We start from the raw sequence: 15735 nt of genomic DNA, 5'->3' as shown, positions 1-15735 counted from the left end.
AGGGCCGGTTTCCACAGCGCAAGGGGATACCCCCCCCTGACAAATCCGAGTAATTTAAAAAACTTTCTGAGGCCGGAAATGGAAGCATTTTAGGATTTTTGTCTGTGGAAAGTATTTATTTGTCCATGAAAATTGCAGAGGAAGCGGTTGCTACACTGATAAAAAAAAAAAATTGGCATCTACATGGAGCATAAGCTCAAAAAACAAATCCAAACTGAAAGTACAGATGTTTATCCCAGAAGGCTCTGGTAACGAGGGGTTTGGTTTTTTTATTTTCCTTTCCGGAGATCATAAAATGAATGAGAGGCCTACTGTTTACCGATTGGAGCACCAGGCCCGCGTGATCCCAGGTACGCTTCCGCACTCGCTGCGCCCCCCGGGGATCCGTGGGCCGTTACGCTGCCCGCTCAAACAGCAAGTTGGCGAAGGAGAGCCCACGTCAGGCAAGTTCGCGTTCTGTTCGGATGCCGGCGGCGTAATCCGTAGTTACGCCGCCGACCGCAAAATCCAGGCCATTATCTGCATAAATTACCTGGACTTTGGGAATCGAGAGGATAATATTGAAATGCGTGAATGACAGTAAATTTGGATGGGGGGGGGGGTGGAGAAAGGGGTATGGTAAATTGTGACGAGGATCGTTGCATGAAACAGAGGGAGATTAAAAGGGTACGGGGGAGGAAGCAGAAAAATGAGAGAAAACACCAGCACAAAAGCTGATGAGCCGAATGGAAATTTAACCAGCTGGAAAGTTGAATTCTGCACACACAGGCTTTTAACACATGTGCAAAGCTCCTTTGTAACTAGATTCATCACACAGCTGGCAGCATAACTTGGGTCTGCTGCTGGCACATCACACTTTACAGGCCTAAGACCAGTAACTGCGTTACAACAAAACTCCAAGATACACGTGTGGCCCACATTAAAGACCGCATCAAAAATATGCACATTTCAGTAGTGGGTGGTATTGTTGGTCCAATAAACTACTTAACGTCTATTAATATTCCCCACAAATCCAACAAAAAATGAAAAAGGTGACCAACAGCTTAAAAGGTGCGAGATTTTCTCAGTCCACTCATTTACACTTTGCCGATATTTGTGCGCGCCTGTGCATGTAGAAGGGCAGTGAGAAACAACTGGTAGCGATAAACTTTTCATGATTCCACCGATGACTAAAATGGTTTCTCTGCGGTATTAATGAATCATTGATTGTGTATTTTTTATAATGGTAAGAGTTACAGCCGGAAAGCGTGACAATTTTTCCTGTATGCCTTGGTCACAAATTGAACGTCGCTTCATATCCCAAGTCCTGCAGATACAAACGCATTGCAATACTGCCTTGCTTTGTGTATAGTTTCTCTCAAAGATGCAGTTTTCCGAGACATAAGTGATGAGTTTAACATGTCTTCTTCTTAGGCAGTCCCTCAGAACCGAGGATGACTTGCTTCCACATTAAAAATGAGTTCTCAGGTGACTGATGAGTCCAATGCGGGACCTACAGTCTCTGTCACAGGTGGGGCAGACGGTGGTTGAAGGGGCGGGCGGGTGGGGTGACGTGCGCTCCTTCCGCTGCCTGTGCTTGGCTTCCGCTTGCTCCCGGCGACGGGGCTCAAGGTGTTCGGCGCCTTCCCGGATGCTTCTCCTCCACTTTGTGCGGTCTTGGGCCAGGGATTCCCAGGTGTCGATGGGGATGTTACACTTTTTCAAGGAGGCTTTGAGGGTGTCCTTGAAGCGTTTCCTCTGCCCACCTGGGGCTCTCTTGCCGTATAACATGTGCAGGTGCAGTGATAAAGCATGTGACCGATTGGTCACAAGTGAGCCTCAGCAGATTCTGGAGACAGGGACAGCAGTGGAGAGTCCTCGTCGGAGGGCGCAGGACTCTGCCAGCTCAGCTCAGCTCAGCTGCATGACGACCCTCTGCCTCTGGGTCCATCCGCAAGAGAAGAGGTGCTGGATCTCCATGCACAGATGCAGGAGTCTCTGGCAGGTTTTGTCTCCAGGGTCACTGCGAGTGCTGAGCAAATGGAGGAGTCCATAGCGACCATGAGCAGAGCCTTTGTGGAGTCATTGGCGCATGAACGCATCACCATGGAAAGGTTGGCAACCTCCATGCAGGAGATAACTCGCCAGGGTACGGAAAACATGGTGAGTGCTCATAAGCGAATGACATCTCTTGAGGAGCGTTGGCTATCTGCTGAACAGAGAAACCAGATCTTCTTGGAAGTCCTTCTGAGTAGGACTGCCAGTGCAGAAACGGGTCCCACTGGCCCCCTAAAGCGCAGCAAGGTGCTCTCAAGGTGGTCTCAATCCACTTCCAAGCGCTGGCCCCTTCTGGCCTGTGCAGCTTCAGGTGAGTGAGCAGCAGCCTGGTGCTCCTCCTGCTGTTCCTGGTTCTGCTGCTGCCGCCTCTGCTGTTGGAGATCCTCTAATGCCAGGAAGTGAACGTCCCAAAGGCCTCCCATGCTTCTGGCAGATGCCTCCGTTGAGGGGGTGCTGAGTTAGGGTGGTGAGAGGGGCTTCCCAGGAGCTCACACTGGAGAAGTGTGTGAGGCTCCAACTTTCTACAGCTGCTCTTAAGGCTTCAAAAAGTTCCCCCAAGCCTTGATCAACAAGGTCCTGCAGCCTGCAAATGCTGCCTCTTTAAATCTCTTCAGCCCTCAGTGACCTGCTGCTGACAGCAAGCAAGCCAGCTGTTTTCACGCCAGCTCTCAGCAGCGGGGTTCCCCGCAGGCGGGTTTCAGGTGGGGAAAGCCCCAAAGTTGCAACGGCACGGGAAAATCCACTTTAACAAGCAGATAATTGCTTGTTAGTGCTCCGACAACCAGTCCCGCCAGCAGCGGCCGGGACGCGCAGAAACGGTAGTCCGAAAGTCGGACGGGGCGGGGAATCAGGTGGGGGGGGTCCCGACCCGCTTTTTCGCCGATTTTCGGCCCCCGGCCGCATGAAAAGCCGCCCGACAGCGGCCAGAAAATCGGGGTCGATGTTTCCTCTTGTGGGAGAATCTAGAACTAGATGCAAACGGATATGATATAATTGGGATTACGGAGACATGGCTCCAGGGTGACCAAGACTGGGAATTCAACATCCAGGGGTATTCAATATTCAGGAAGGCCAGGGGAAAAGGAGGTGGGGTAGCATTGTTGGTTAAAGAGGAGATTAACACAATAGTAAGGAAGGATATTAGCTCTGATGATGTGGAATCTGTATGGGCAGAGCTGAGAAATACTAAGGGGCAGAAAACGTTAGTGGGAGTTGTATACAGACCCCCAAACAGTAATGCGGAGGTTGGGGATGGCATTAAATGGGAAATTAGAGATGCATGCAGTAAGGGCACAGCAGTTATCATGGGTGACTTTAATCTACATATAGTTTGGGCTAACCAAATTAGTAACAATACTGTGGAGGAGGAATTCCTGAAGTGTATACGGGATGGTTTCCAGGACCAATATGTCGAGAAACCAACTAGAGATCAGGCCATCTTAGACTGGGTATTATGTAATGAGAAAGGATTCATTAGCAATCTTGTTGTGCGAGGCCCCTTGGGGAGGAGCGATCATAATATGATCGAATTCTTCATTAAAATGGAGAGTGAAGTACTTGACTCAGAAACTAGGGTCCTGAATTTAAATAAAGGAAACTACGATGGTATGAGGCACGAGTTGGCTAGGATGGATTGGGGAACGTTACTTAAAGGGTTGACGGTGGATAGGCGTCGGCGGGAAGCCTGAGCGGCAGAGCGGGGTATAAAAGCCCCAGAGACAAGGTAAGGCCTCACAGCGTCGGCGGGAATCCTGAGCGGCAGAGCGGGGTATAAAAGTCCCCAGAGACCAGGTAAGGCCTCACAGCGTCGGCGGGAAACCTGAGCGGCAGAGCGGGGTATAAAAGTCCCCAGAGACAAGGTAAGGCCTCACAGCGTCGGCGGAAATCCTGAGCGGCAGAGCGGGGTATAAAAGTCCCCAGAGACAAGGTAAGGCCTCACAGCGTCGGCGGGAATCCTGAGCGGCAGAGCGGGGTATAAAAGTCCCAGAGACCAGGTAAGGTCTCTCAGCGTCGGCGGGAAACCTGAGCGGCAGAGCGGGGTATAAAAGTCCCAGAGACCAGGTAAGGTCTCACAGCGTCGGCGGGAAACCTGAGCGGCAGAGCGGGGTATAAAAGTCCCCAGAGACCAGGTAAGGCCTCACAGCGTCGGCGGGAAACCTGAGCGGCAGAGCGGGGTATAAAAGTCCCCAGAGACCAGGTAAGGCCTCACAGCGTCGGCGGGAAACCTGAGCGGCAGAGCGGGGTATAAAAGTCCCCAGAGACCAGGTAAGGCCTCACAGCGTCGGCGGGAAACCTGAGCGGCAGAGCGGGGTATAAAAGTCCCCAGAGACCAGGTAAGGCCTCACAGCGTCGGCGGGAAACCTGAGCGGCAGAGCGGGGTATAAAAGTCCCCAGAGACCAGGTAAAGCCTCACAGCGTCGGCGGGAAACCTGAGCGGCAGAGCGGGGTATAAAAGTCCCCAGAGACCAGGTAAGGTCTCACAGCGTCGGCGGGAAACCTGAGCGGCAGAGCGGGGTATAAAAGTCCCCAGAGACCAGGTAAGGCCTCACAGCGTCGGCGGGAAACCTGAGCGGCAGAGCGGGGTATAAAAGTCCCCAGAGACCAGGTAAGGCCTCACAGCGTCGGCGGGAAACCTGAGCGGCAGAGCGGGGCTATAAAAGTCCCCAGAGACCAGGTAAGGCCTCACAGCGTCGGCGGGAAACCTGAGCGGCAGAGCGGGGTATAAAAGGCCCCAGAGACCAGGTAAAGCCAGTCTCCAGTCTGGAAGGAGAGAGGTAAAAAGTAATCCAAGTGTGACGTCACCAGAAAGCGGGTAAGTGATTGGTTGGTAAGTATTTCTCCCTTTTAAGCTTAAATCTCTTTGGTTTATAGTTTCTAAGGTGTGATATTCACCATCTAGAATCGGGGCAGAGGATATTTAAGAATAATATTAATAAATTTAATTAATTACATAGAATGGGAGATCAGGCAATGTGTTGCTGCTGCAATATGTGGGAGCTGGTGAACACCATTGATGCTCACAGTGATCACATTTGCAGTAAGTGTTGGCTGCTCGAGGAATTCCGGCTCCGTGTTGAAGAGCTGGAGTCCGAGCTTCAAATACCGAGACACATCAGGGAGGGGGAGAGTTACCTGGACTCTGTGTATCACGAGGTAGTCACACCAATTAGATTAATTAATGCAGATGTAGTCCGTGGCCAGGGTCAGGATGGTGTGACTAGAAGTGAGGCAGGTACGGGGATCCAGGAGGTAGTGTTGGAGGAGCCGCAGCCCTTGCACTTGTCCAACAGGTTCGAGGCTCTTACTCCCTGTGGGGACAGGAGCAGGGACTGCAGGGAGGATGAGCAGCCTGGCCACAGCACCGTGGAGCAGGGGGCCATTCAAGTGGGGGGAGTTAAAAGAAATGTTGTAGTGGTAGGGGATAGTATCGTTAGGGGGATAGATAGAGTTCTTTGCAGCCGAGAGCGAGAGTCCCGAAGGCTGTGTTGCCTACCCGGTGCCAGGGTTAAGGACATCTCCTCTGGGCTGGAGAGAAACTTGGAGTGGGAGGGGGAGGATCCAGTTGTCGTGATCCATGTTGGTACCAACGACATAGATAGGACAAGGAAGGAGGTTCTGCTGAGGGAGTTTGAGCAGCTAGGTGCCAAATTAAAAAGCAGAACCACAAGGGTAATAATCTCTGGATTATTACCTGAGCCACGAGCGAATTTGGCTAGGACAAATAAAATTAGAGAGTTAAATGCGTGGCTCAAAGACTGGTGTGGGAGAAATGGGTTTTGCTTCCAGGGACACTGGCACCAGTGCTGGGGCAGGAGGGAGCTATTCCGTCGATACGGGCTTCACTTGGCCAGTGCTGGGGCTAGAGTCCTGGCGGATCATATAACTAGGGCTGTAGAGAGGGCTTTAAACTAACTAGTGGGGGGGAGGTTCCTAGAGAGCAAATAATAAAAATGACAACAGAGAAGGTCATAGACTTAGGTAGCAGTGGGGAAATTAAAAACCAGAGCGTGTCAGGAAGGGGCAGAAGGTATGGAGTAAAAGGTAAAGTAATAAAAAGGGCAAAAGCAGGAACTAAGTGTCACAAAACATCTTTGAAAGTTCTCTATCTGAATGCACGTAGCATTCGTAACAAAATAGACGAGTTAATGGCACAAATAACTACATATGGGTATGATCTTGTGGCCATTACAGAAACATGGCTGCAGGGTGACAATGCCTGGGAATTAAACATACCAGGTTATTTAACGATCAGGAAGGACAGGCAGGAAGGAAGGGGAGGTGGGGTGGCTATGTTAATAAAGGAAGGAATCACTGTAATACAGAGAAATGATATTGGGTCAAAAGATCAGGATAATGAAACAGTTTGGGTGGAGATAAGGAATAATTAGGGGAAAAAAACACTAGTGGGCGTAGTCTATAGGCCTCCGAACAGTTGCAACTCTGTTGGACGGAGTATCAATCAGGAAATAGTTGAGGCTTGTAATAAGGGAACATCTATAATTATGGGGGATTTTAACTATCATATTAATTGGACAAATCAAATTGGGCAGGGCTGCCTTGAGGAGGAGTTCATTGAGTGTATTAGGGATGGGTTTCTTGAGCAGTATGTAACTGAACCGACCAGGGGGCAAGCAACCTTAGATCTGGTCCTGTGTAACGAGATGGGATTAATTAAAAATGTCCTAGTAAAGGATCCCCTTGGAATGAGTGACCATAACATGGTTGAATTCCATATTCAATTAGAGGGTGAGCAGGTTGGATCTCAAACAAGCGTGCTAAGCTTGAATAAAGGAGACTATGAAGGTATGAGAGTGGAATTGAGTAGAGTGGGTTGGGAAAATAGATTAAAGGGTAAGACGATACATGATCAGTGGTGTACATTTAAGGAGTTATTTTACAACTTCCAAAAAATATATATTCCACTGAGAAGAAAAGGGTGTAAAAGAAAAGACAGCCATCCGTGGCTAAGTAAAGAAATTAAGGATAGTATTCGACTAAAAACAAGGGCATATAAGGTAGCCAAATCTAGTGGGAGGATAGAGGATTGGGAAAACTTTAAAAGACAGCAAAAAATAACAAAAAGATTGATTAAGAAAGGGAAGATAGATTATGAAAGTAAATTAGCAAAAAATATAAAAACAGATAGTAAGGGTTTTTATAGTTATATAAAAAGAAAAAGGGTGGCTAAAGTAAATGTTGGTCCCTTAGAGGATGAGGCCGGGAAATTAATGGTGGGAAATATGGAGATGGCAAAAACACTGAATGAATATTTTGTATCAGTCTTTACAGTAGAGGACACTAAGAATATCCCAACACTGGACAAACAGGGGGCTATAGGGGGGGGGGGGGGGGGGGGGGAGGAGCTAAACACGATCAAAATCACTAAGGAAGTGGTACTCGGTAAAATAATGGGACTCAAGGCGGATAAATCACCTGGACCGGATGGCTTACATCCTAGGGTCTTGAGGGAAGTGGCGGTAGGGATTGTGGATGCATTGGTAATAATTTTCCAAAACTCCCTGGACTCGGCAAAGGTCCCGGCAGACTGGAAAACTGCTAATGTAACACCCTTATTTAAAAAGGGCAGGAGACAGAAGGCTGGAAACTATAGACCGGTTAGCCTAACATCTGCGGTAGGTAAAATTTTGGAGTCCATTATTAAGGAGACAGTAACAGGACATTTGGATAATCATAATTTAATAGGACAAAGTCAGCATGGTTTTATGAAGGGGAAGTCATGTTTGACAAATTTGCTGGAGTTCTTTGAGGAAGTAACATATAGGGTGGATAAAGGGGAACCAGTGGACGTGGTGTATTTAGACTTCCAAAAGGCATTTGACAAGGTGCCACACAAAAGATTATTGCTTAAGATAAAAAATCACGGGATTGGGGGTAATATTCTGCCATGGATAGAGGATTGGCTATCTAACAGAAGGCAGAGAGTTGGGATAAATGGTTCATTCTCAGACTGGCAATCAGTAACTAGTGGTGTTCCGCAGGGGTCAGTGCTGGGTCCCCAACTCTTTACAATCTATATTAATGAATTGGAGGAGGGGACCGAGTGTAACATATCAAAGTTTGCAGGTGATACTAAGATGGGAGGGAAAGTAGTGAGTGAGGAGGACATAAAAAACCTGCAAGGGGACATAGGCAGGCTAAGTAAGTGGGCAGAGATTTGGCAGATGGAATACAATACTGGAAAGTGTGAGGTTATGCACTTTGGCAGGAAAAATCGTAGAGCAAGTTATTATCTTAATGGCAAGAGACTGGAAAGTACTGAAGTACAAAGGGATCTGGGGGTCCTGGTGCACGAAACTCAAAAGGTTAGTATGCAGGTGCAGCAAGTGATTAAGAAGGCCAATGGAATGTTGGCTTTCATTGCTAGGGGGATAGAATATAAAAATAGGGAGGTATTGCTTCAGTTGTACAAGGTATTGGTGAGACCGCACCTGGAATACTGCATACAGTTTTGGTGTCCATACTTAAGAAAAGACATACTTGCTCTCGAGTCAGTACAAAGAAGGTTCACTCGGTTAATCCCGGGGATGAGGGGATGGACATATGAGGAGAGGTTGAGTAGATTGGGACTCTACTCATTGGAGTTCAGAAGAATGAGAGGCGATCTTATTGAAACATATAAGATTGTGAAGGGGTTGGATCGGGTGGATGCGGGGAGGATGTTCCCGATGATGGGTGAAACTAGAACTAGGGGGCATAGTCTTAGAATATGGGGCTGCTCTTTCAAAACTGAGATGAGGAGGAACTACTTCACTCAGAGGGTGGTAGGTCCATGGAATATGCTGCCCCAAAAAGCTGTAGAAGCTACATTACATAAATTTAAAACAGAAATAGACAGTTTCCTAGAAGTAAAGGGAATTAAGGGTTACGGGGAGCGGGCAGGAATTTGGACATGAGTCTAGGTTCGGATCGGTCATGGCCCTGTGGGTAGCGGAGCGGGCTCAGGGGCCGTGTAGCCTGATCCTGCTCCTAGTTCGTGTGTCTAATTCTGTTAGATTCAGGAGATGGTTCTGTGATAGTAGATTGGCGGTTAGGATCAGATCAGCCATGATCTTATTGAATGGCGGAGCAGGCTCGAGGGGCCGATTGGCCTACTCCTGCTCCTATTTCTTATGTTCTTATGTTAAAATTAAAGCACATGGGATTGGGGGTAAGTTACTGTCTTGGATAGAGAACTGGTTGGCAGACAGAAAGCAAAGAGTTGGAATAAACGGGTCTTTTTCCGAGTGGCAAGCAGTGACTAGTGGGGTACCGCAGGGATCGGTGCTAGGACCCCAGCTATTCACAATATACATATAAATAAATGATCTAGACGAGGGAACTAGATGTCATGGCCCAGAAATTCGGGTCCCAACACGTGAGTACGGACGGAGTACTCCCGCGTGGACCCGATGGAAGTGTCGGAATCTTGCATGCACTACGCATGCGCGGGAAACCGGCACTTCCGATCCTCTGAACCAAGGGGTTCAGAGGTCGAACACGTGCGCGCGGGAGTCTGCGCGTGCGCGTTGAACTTCCTTTTTTTTTCAGGTTTTAACGTGCGGGTAAGTCTGTACATTTTAGAAATGTAAAAAGCAGCCGTAAGGACTTCATTTTCAAAGGTAAGTGGTCAATTATTTAAAATTAAAACATTTTTTCCACAGGTTTTTTACTTTTAAATACTTTAAAGTTTATTTTTAGCCCCGTTTTTTATAAAATTATTTTTTTCAAAAATTTGAATTTTTGTTTAAAATACTTATTTAATGTCATTTATAGTTTATTTACAAAGTGTGATTTTTTTAAAAATTTATTTGAAGGTAAACGTACAGTTTTACAGCCTCAGCATTTATACGTTTTGACAGGTCTATCTGTCGAGACTTATAAATGGAGCATTCCCTGCTCCGATTGGCTGCCTGTTGCTCACGTGATCCCAGGGGACGCATCGCATTAACTACGCCCTAGGACACACCAGCATAGCACGCCGGCCTCTGGGACAGGCCTCGGAGAGGAATTCCACGCAGGCAAAGAGGCCAGCTGCCGGCGCGCTAGGTAAGTGTAGGTCGGGGGCTTGCACCCGCGGGAAGCCCCCGACCCGAATTTCTGGGCCAATATCTCCAAGTTTGCAGACGACACAAAGCTGGGTGGGCGTGTGTGCTGTGAGGAGGATGCAGAGAAATTCCAGTATGATTTGGACAGGTTGGGTGATTATACTGCATTTGCCATGCATCTGCCCAATGTGGATAACTGCGAGGTTATCCACTTCGGTGGCAAAAACAGGAAGACAGATTATCCGAACAGCAATAGATTGGGAAAAGGGGAAGTGCAACAAGACCTGGGTGCCCTGGTGCACCAGTAGCTGAAGGTAAGCATGCAGGTGCAGCAGGCGGTTAAGAAGGCAAATGGTATGTTGGCCTTCATAGCGAAAGGATTCGAGTACAGGAGCAAGGATGTCTTGCTGCAGTTGTACAGGGCCTTGGTGAGACCACACCTGGAGTACTGTGTGCAGTTTTGGTCGCCTTATCTGAGGAAGGATGTTCTTGCCATGGCGAGAGTGCAGCGAAGATTCACCAGTCTGATACCTGGGATGACGTATGAGGAGAGATTGGTTCGATTAGGCTTATATTCGCTAGAGTTTATTGAGAGGGGGTCTCATTGAAACAGGACTAGACAGACTAGATGCAGGAAGGATGTTCCCGATGGCAGGGGAGTCCAGAACCAGGGGTCACAGTCTAAGGATAAGGGGTAAGCCATTTAGGACTGAGATGAGGAGGAATTTCTTCACCCAGAGAGTGGTGAACCTGTGGAATTCTCTGCCACACAGGGCAGTTGAGGCCAATTCATTAAATTTTTCAAGAAGGAGTTGGATATATTTCTCGAGGCTAAAGGGATCACCTGGATTGAATGTTTGGGGCCCTGGACAGTGGCAAAGGAGGCTGTAAAAGGGTAGGTGTTGCATCTCCTGCGCTTGCACGGGAAGGTGCCGTGGGATGGGGAGGGGGGATGTTGGGGTGATTGAAGAGTGGACAGTAAGAAATAGGAGCAGGAGTAGGCCATTCAGCCCTTCGAGCCTGCTCCACCTTTCAATTAAGATCATGTCTGATCTTCTAGCTCAACGCCACTTTCTTGTACTATCCCCTTGGTATACAAAAATCTATCGATCTCTGTCTTCAATATACTCAAAGGCGGAGCATCCACAGCCCTCTGGGGTAGAAAATTCCAAAGAACCACCACCCTCTGAGTGAAGAAATTTCTCCTTATCTCAGTTCTAAATGGCCGACCTGTTATTCTTGGATTCTGACCCCTGGTTCTTGACTCACCATCCAGGGGAAACATCCTCCCAGCATCCACCCTGTCAAGCCTTCTAAAAATGTTGAATGTTTCAATGAGATCACCTCTCATTCTTCTAAACTCTAGGGAATATAGGCCTAGTCTACTCAATCACTCCTCATAGGGCAATCCCCCCATCCTAGCAATCAGTCGAGTAAACCTTTGTTGCACTCCTTCTAAGGCAAGTATATCCTTCCTTGGGTAAGGAAACCAAAACTGTACACAATACTCCAGGTGTGGTCTCACCAAGGCACTATATAATTGCAGTAAGACTTCTTTCCTCCTATATACTCCAACCCTTTTATGATAAAGGCTAACATACCATTTGCTTTCCTAATTGTTTGCTATACCGGCATGTTAAATTTGTGATTTTGTGATTCGTGTACAAGGACACCCAGGTCACACTGAAAACCAACATTTCCCAATCTCTCACCATTTAAAAAATATTCTGCTTTTCTATTTTTCCTACCAAAGTGGATAACTTCACATTTTGCCACATTATATTCCATCTTCCATGCTCTTGCCCATTCATTTAGCCTGTCTATATCCCTTTGCAGCCTGTTTGCATCCTCCTCACAGCTTACATTCCCACCTAGCTTTGCATTGTCAGCAAACTTGTATATATTACACTCGGTCCCCTCATCTAAGTCAGTGATATAGACTGTAATTAGCTGATGGTAAGCCATTTAGGACTGAGATGAGGAGGAATTTCTTCACCCAGAGAGTGATGAACCTGTGGCATTCTCTACCACAGAAGACAGTTGAGGCCAATTCATTAAATATATTCAAGAAGGAGTTAGATATATTTCTTAAAGCTAAGGGGGATCAGGGGATATGGGGAGAAAGCAGGGACAGGGTACTGAATTTGGATGATCAGCCATGATCGCATTGAATGGCGGAGCAGGCTCGAGGGGCCGAATGGCCTACTCCTGCTCCTATTTCTTACTGTCCACTCTTCAATCACCCCAACATCACCCTCCCCATCCCACGGCACCTTCCCGTGCAAGCACAGGAGATGCAACACCTGCCCTTTTACAGCCTCCTTTGCCACTGTCCAGGGCCCCAAACATGCTCCTATCTTCTATGCTTCTATGTTTCCAGCATCCGCAGTATTTTGCTTTTGTGTAGCATGTTCCCTAGTTGGTTCCTCAACATACTGATCTAGAAAACTATCTTTAATGTATTTCATGAACTCGTCCTCCGCACTATTACTGCAAATTTGGTTTGCCCAGTCTATAAGATTAAAGTCACCCATGATTACTGTATTGCCCTTGTTAAATGCACCTCTCATTTCCTGATTTATACAGCGCCCAACACAGCTACTAACTACTATTAGGGGGCCTATAAACTACTCTCACCAGTGTTTGCTGCCCCCTGTTGTTTCTTAGCTCCACCCAAAGTGATTCTGCATCTTGATTTTCCGAGCGAAGATTCTTTCTCTCTACGGTCTTTATCCCATTGTTTATTAGCAGGGCTACCCCTCCTCCTTTTCCATTTTGCCTATCTCTTCTAGAAGTCAAATATCCTGGGTTATTTAGTTCTCAACCTTGGTCACTCAGCAACCACATCTCTGTAATGACTTTTAGATCAAACCCATTTACTTCTACCTATGCTTTTAATTCATCTATTTTGTTACAAGTGCTTCGTGCATTCAGATGTAGTGCCTTTAGATTTAACTTTTTTCTATTTTCCCTGATGTCACCTTAGTCACTGATGCCTTATTACCTTTGTTCAGCTTGATGTCCCTTCCTGACCCACTCTGCTTAGTTTTTACCCAAATTGTTGGACCAGGGAGGAACGGTCCGTTCGGAATACTGAAAGGGGAGCTATGGGCGAAGATGTGTTTGGTGCTGGCATCATGTTGGAGGTGGCGGAAATCTTTTTTAAAAATCTATCTACTTAGGCAAATCTATGAATATCCAGAGGAACAGGCTGTGAAAAAAATCAAAGTTTCCATCCTGTGTCATAGGGGAAAATTTCTGCAATAAATATTTTAATATGATTAAAGAGGATGTGAATTATAATTTGGCTTTGGAAAGTTATATTTTAAAAGAGTTCCTTTGTTTTACTGTTAGCTGTATGGCATAAATACCAAACTGCCCAGATTATCTGTAAAACAGCAAACTAGAAAATTGCAGTAATTTGGGTTAAGGAAAAAGATCCTCTCCGATCAACCTTCTTGACTTGTTTGGGAAATGGCATTCCAAGTGTATTACAGGAAATCCAACAATTTGTACCTAGACCTCCAAAAGGCATATGGTGAAGTTCTGCATGAAAGGTTCATGGTCAAGCTCTAAACCGTGGAGGGAAAAAATTGGGATTGGGTAAAAAAAAATTGGCTGAAGGGTCGTCGTACGTGTCTTCATACTGTTCCCTTTGGGGAACTGTATGAAGTGGTGGAAGGATTTCTGGCCGCGATTAACACTCCTTCCGTGACCGTAACCATCTTCGTACCAGCCATTAGGGTGGTTAGTCCTATGGCGGGAGGGTATTACGGGCTCCCACAACCCATACGAGGGGGGGGGGGGGGCCACCCACACCGACGGACGCAAGTATCCCGCTGGATGTCAACCCAGAATTTAGAGCCGGAGCTCCGACTCCAATTGCCGGGACTGTCTGGAGCGGGGTTCGAAACCCTATGCCTTCTAGCCCAGCGGCGGGGATGCTACCGCTATGCCAAAGGCCCGCTCCGGCTGAAGGGTAGAAATTATCTTGTGAGCCTGTGGGATTCATCCCTATTTTCAATGAGGATCTGTTGGCTTACTTTGTTTGTGCCATTGTCTGCATTCAAAAACCAAATCAGGCCATGTTCGTTTGGTGGCTAGGCAAGTCCTGGAAGTAACAACAGAAAATGCTGAAAAAACTCAGCAGGCCAGGCAACATCCGTGGAGAGAGAAACAGAGTCAAGGGGCCAGATTTTCAGTGTGCCGTGAGGCGGGCTTTCAGGCGTGCGGGGGGGCAAAAATCCCAAATTCGGGGGTCCCGACACCATCCCGCCCAAAACCCGCCTCCACGTAAGTTTCAAGGGAGGCGGGTACCCGCCCCGCACTGGGACCCGCGGCGGGAAGGGATTAGTGCCAATTAACTGCCTGTTAACAGGTAGTTAACAGGCAGTTTTTAGCCTAATCCCTGTTCTGAGGGATGTCGTATGGGATTCCTGACGGCTCCAAACCACGCCAGGTTAGAGCAGGCGGGCCGTCGGGTTGAAGGACTTGGAGGGGTCGAGATGTCAGTGTTCAGGTGAGTGATGGGTGCATGAGCGCAAAGGTAAGTGTGTTTGGTGTGTCTAAAGTGTGTAAAGAAGTTTTACTTACCTGTACTTACCTTAACAGCCTTTCTTCCTCTAGGCGTCGGGAGTCCATCACTCAGCCGGAACTGAAAGCTGAACGGCTGCAATCTGTCAAAAGTAACAGCCTTTAGCTTTCAGTGCCGGTGACAGTTCCAACTGAGTCTGTGCAGAAGGACTCAGGTTAGAAGTCAGACTGTCAGTGTTTGACAGCTTCAAACAGCTGTGAAACACTGATATTTCATCTGTCAAAAACTCTTGAAATTTCAGTCTGTGACGTCACCTGTTGCTGGGTGGCCCTTAATTGGCCTGCTGAGCCCACTGGGCGGGCTCAACAAGGTCAATCAAGGGAAAATCGCGTGGATTGGCCGGACGTCGATGTAAGCGAGACTAAAACCCGAAAGTTGTAGTCCCGCCTCCTTCCTGACAGCTTAATGAAAATTGAAGTGTTGAGGTATGTGAGTTTGCAAAATTGGAGGGGGATGGAAGTAGACCTCTTGGAAGTTGACCTATCAGGAGATACCTTTGAGGACAAAAACTATTTATTCATCAATATTAACACCTGTGACATGAAAGGCTTTCTTTTGACAGACAGGCACTGCCATAGCTACTCAGATTCAGTTGAGCCTAAATGGAGAGCTGTGTGGTGGACCGGACTAAACCTCGACAGACAACTGCTTCCTCCAAGAGTCTTGTTGGCAGAATGTGCAAGAATTATATTCTGAAAAGGATGTTTTAAATTCATGGACTAATTCAATCCTTATTGTTTTCTAAATATTTGTACGATTAGTATCTTGGTGTGTTTTTCTGTGTCTATGTGCTGCTATTATTTGTAAATAAAGTTGACTTTTATTCTTAGTCTAAATGCAATAATCTCATGGTGTGGGCGGCACTGCCTTTCAACATAGACAGGAGAACAATGTGACCATTCCATGTGGTCTAGTGCATTTTGCCATAATTAAACAGCAATATCCCCCAGTCGCTCTCTCTCTCTCTCTCTTCCCCCCAGTCGCTCTCTCTTCCCCCCAGTCGCTCTCTCTTCCCCCTCCTCCCCCCGCACCCCCCCCCCGGTCGCTCTCTCTCTTCCC

The 15735-nt window shown here is 47.4% G+C and overlaps 1 protein-coding gene across 2 annotated transcripts in view; it reads right to left on the bottom strand.

Annotated features, from left to right (window-relative positions):
- pxdn (peroxidasin) overlaps positions 1–15735 on the bottom strand; it is a 296825-nt gene that overhangs the window by 175912 nt on the left and 105178 nt on the right. The gene's annotated exons all lie outside the window — the stretch shown is intronic.

Source organism: Somniosus microcephalus, chromosome 9, assembly GCF_052327205.1.
Source record: "Somniosus microcephalus isolate GS21.2 chromosome 9, FLI_Smic_1.0, whole genome shotgun sequence".
Lineage (NCBI taxonomy): Eukaryota > Metazoa > Chordata > Chondrichthyes > Squaliformes > Somniosidae > Somniosus > Somniosus microcephalus.
Note: the sequence above shows the minus strand (reverse complement) of the source record. Positions and strands in the feature narration are given on the sequence as shown.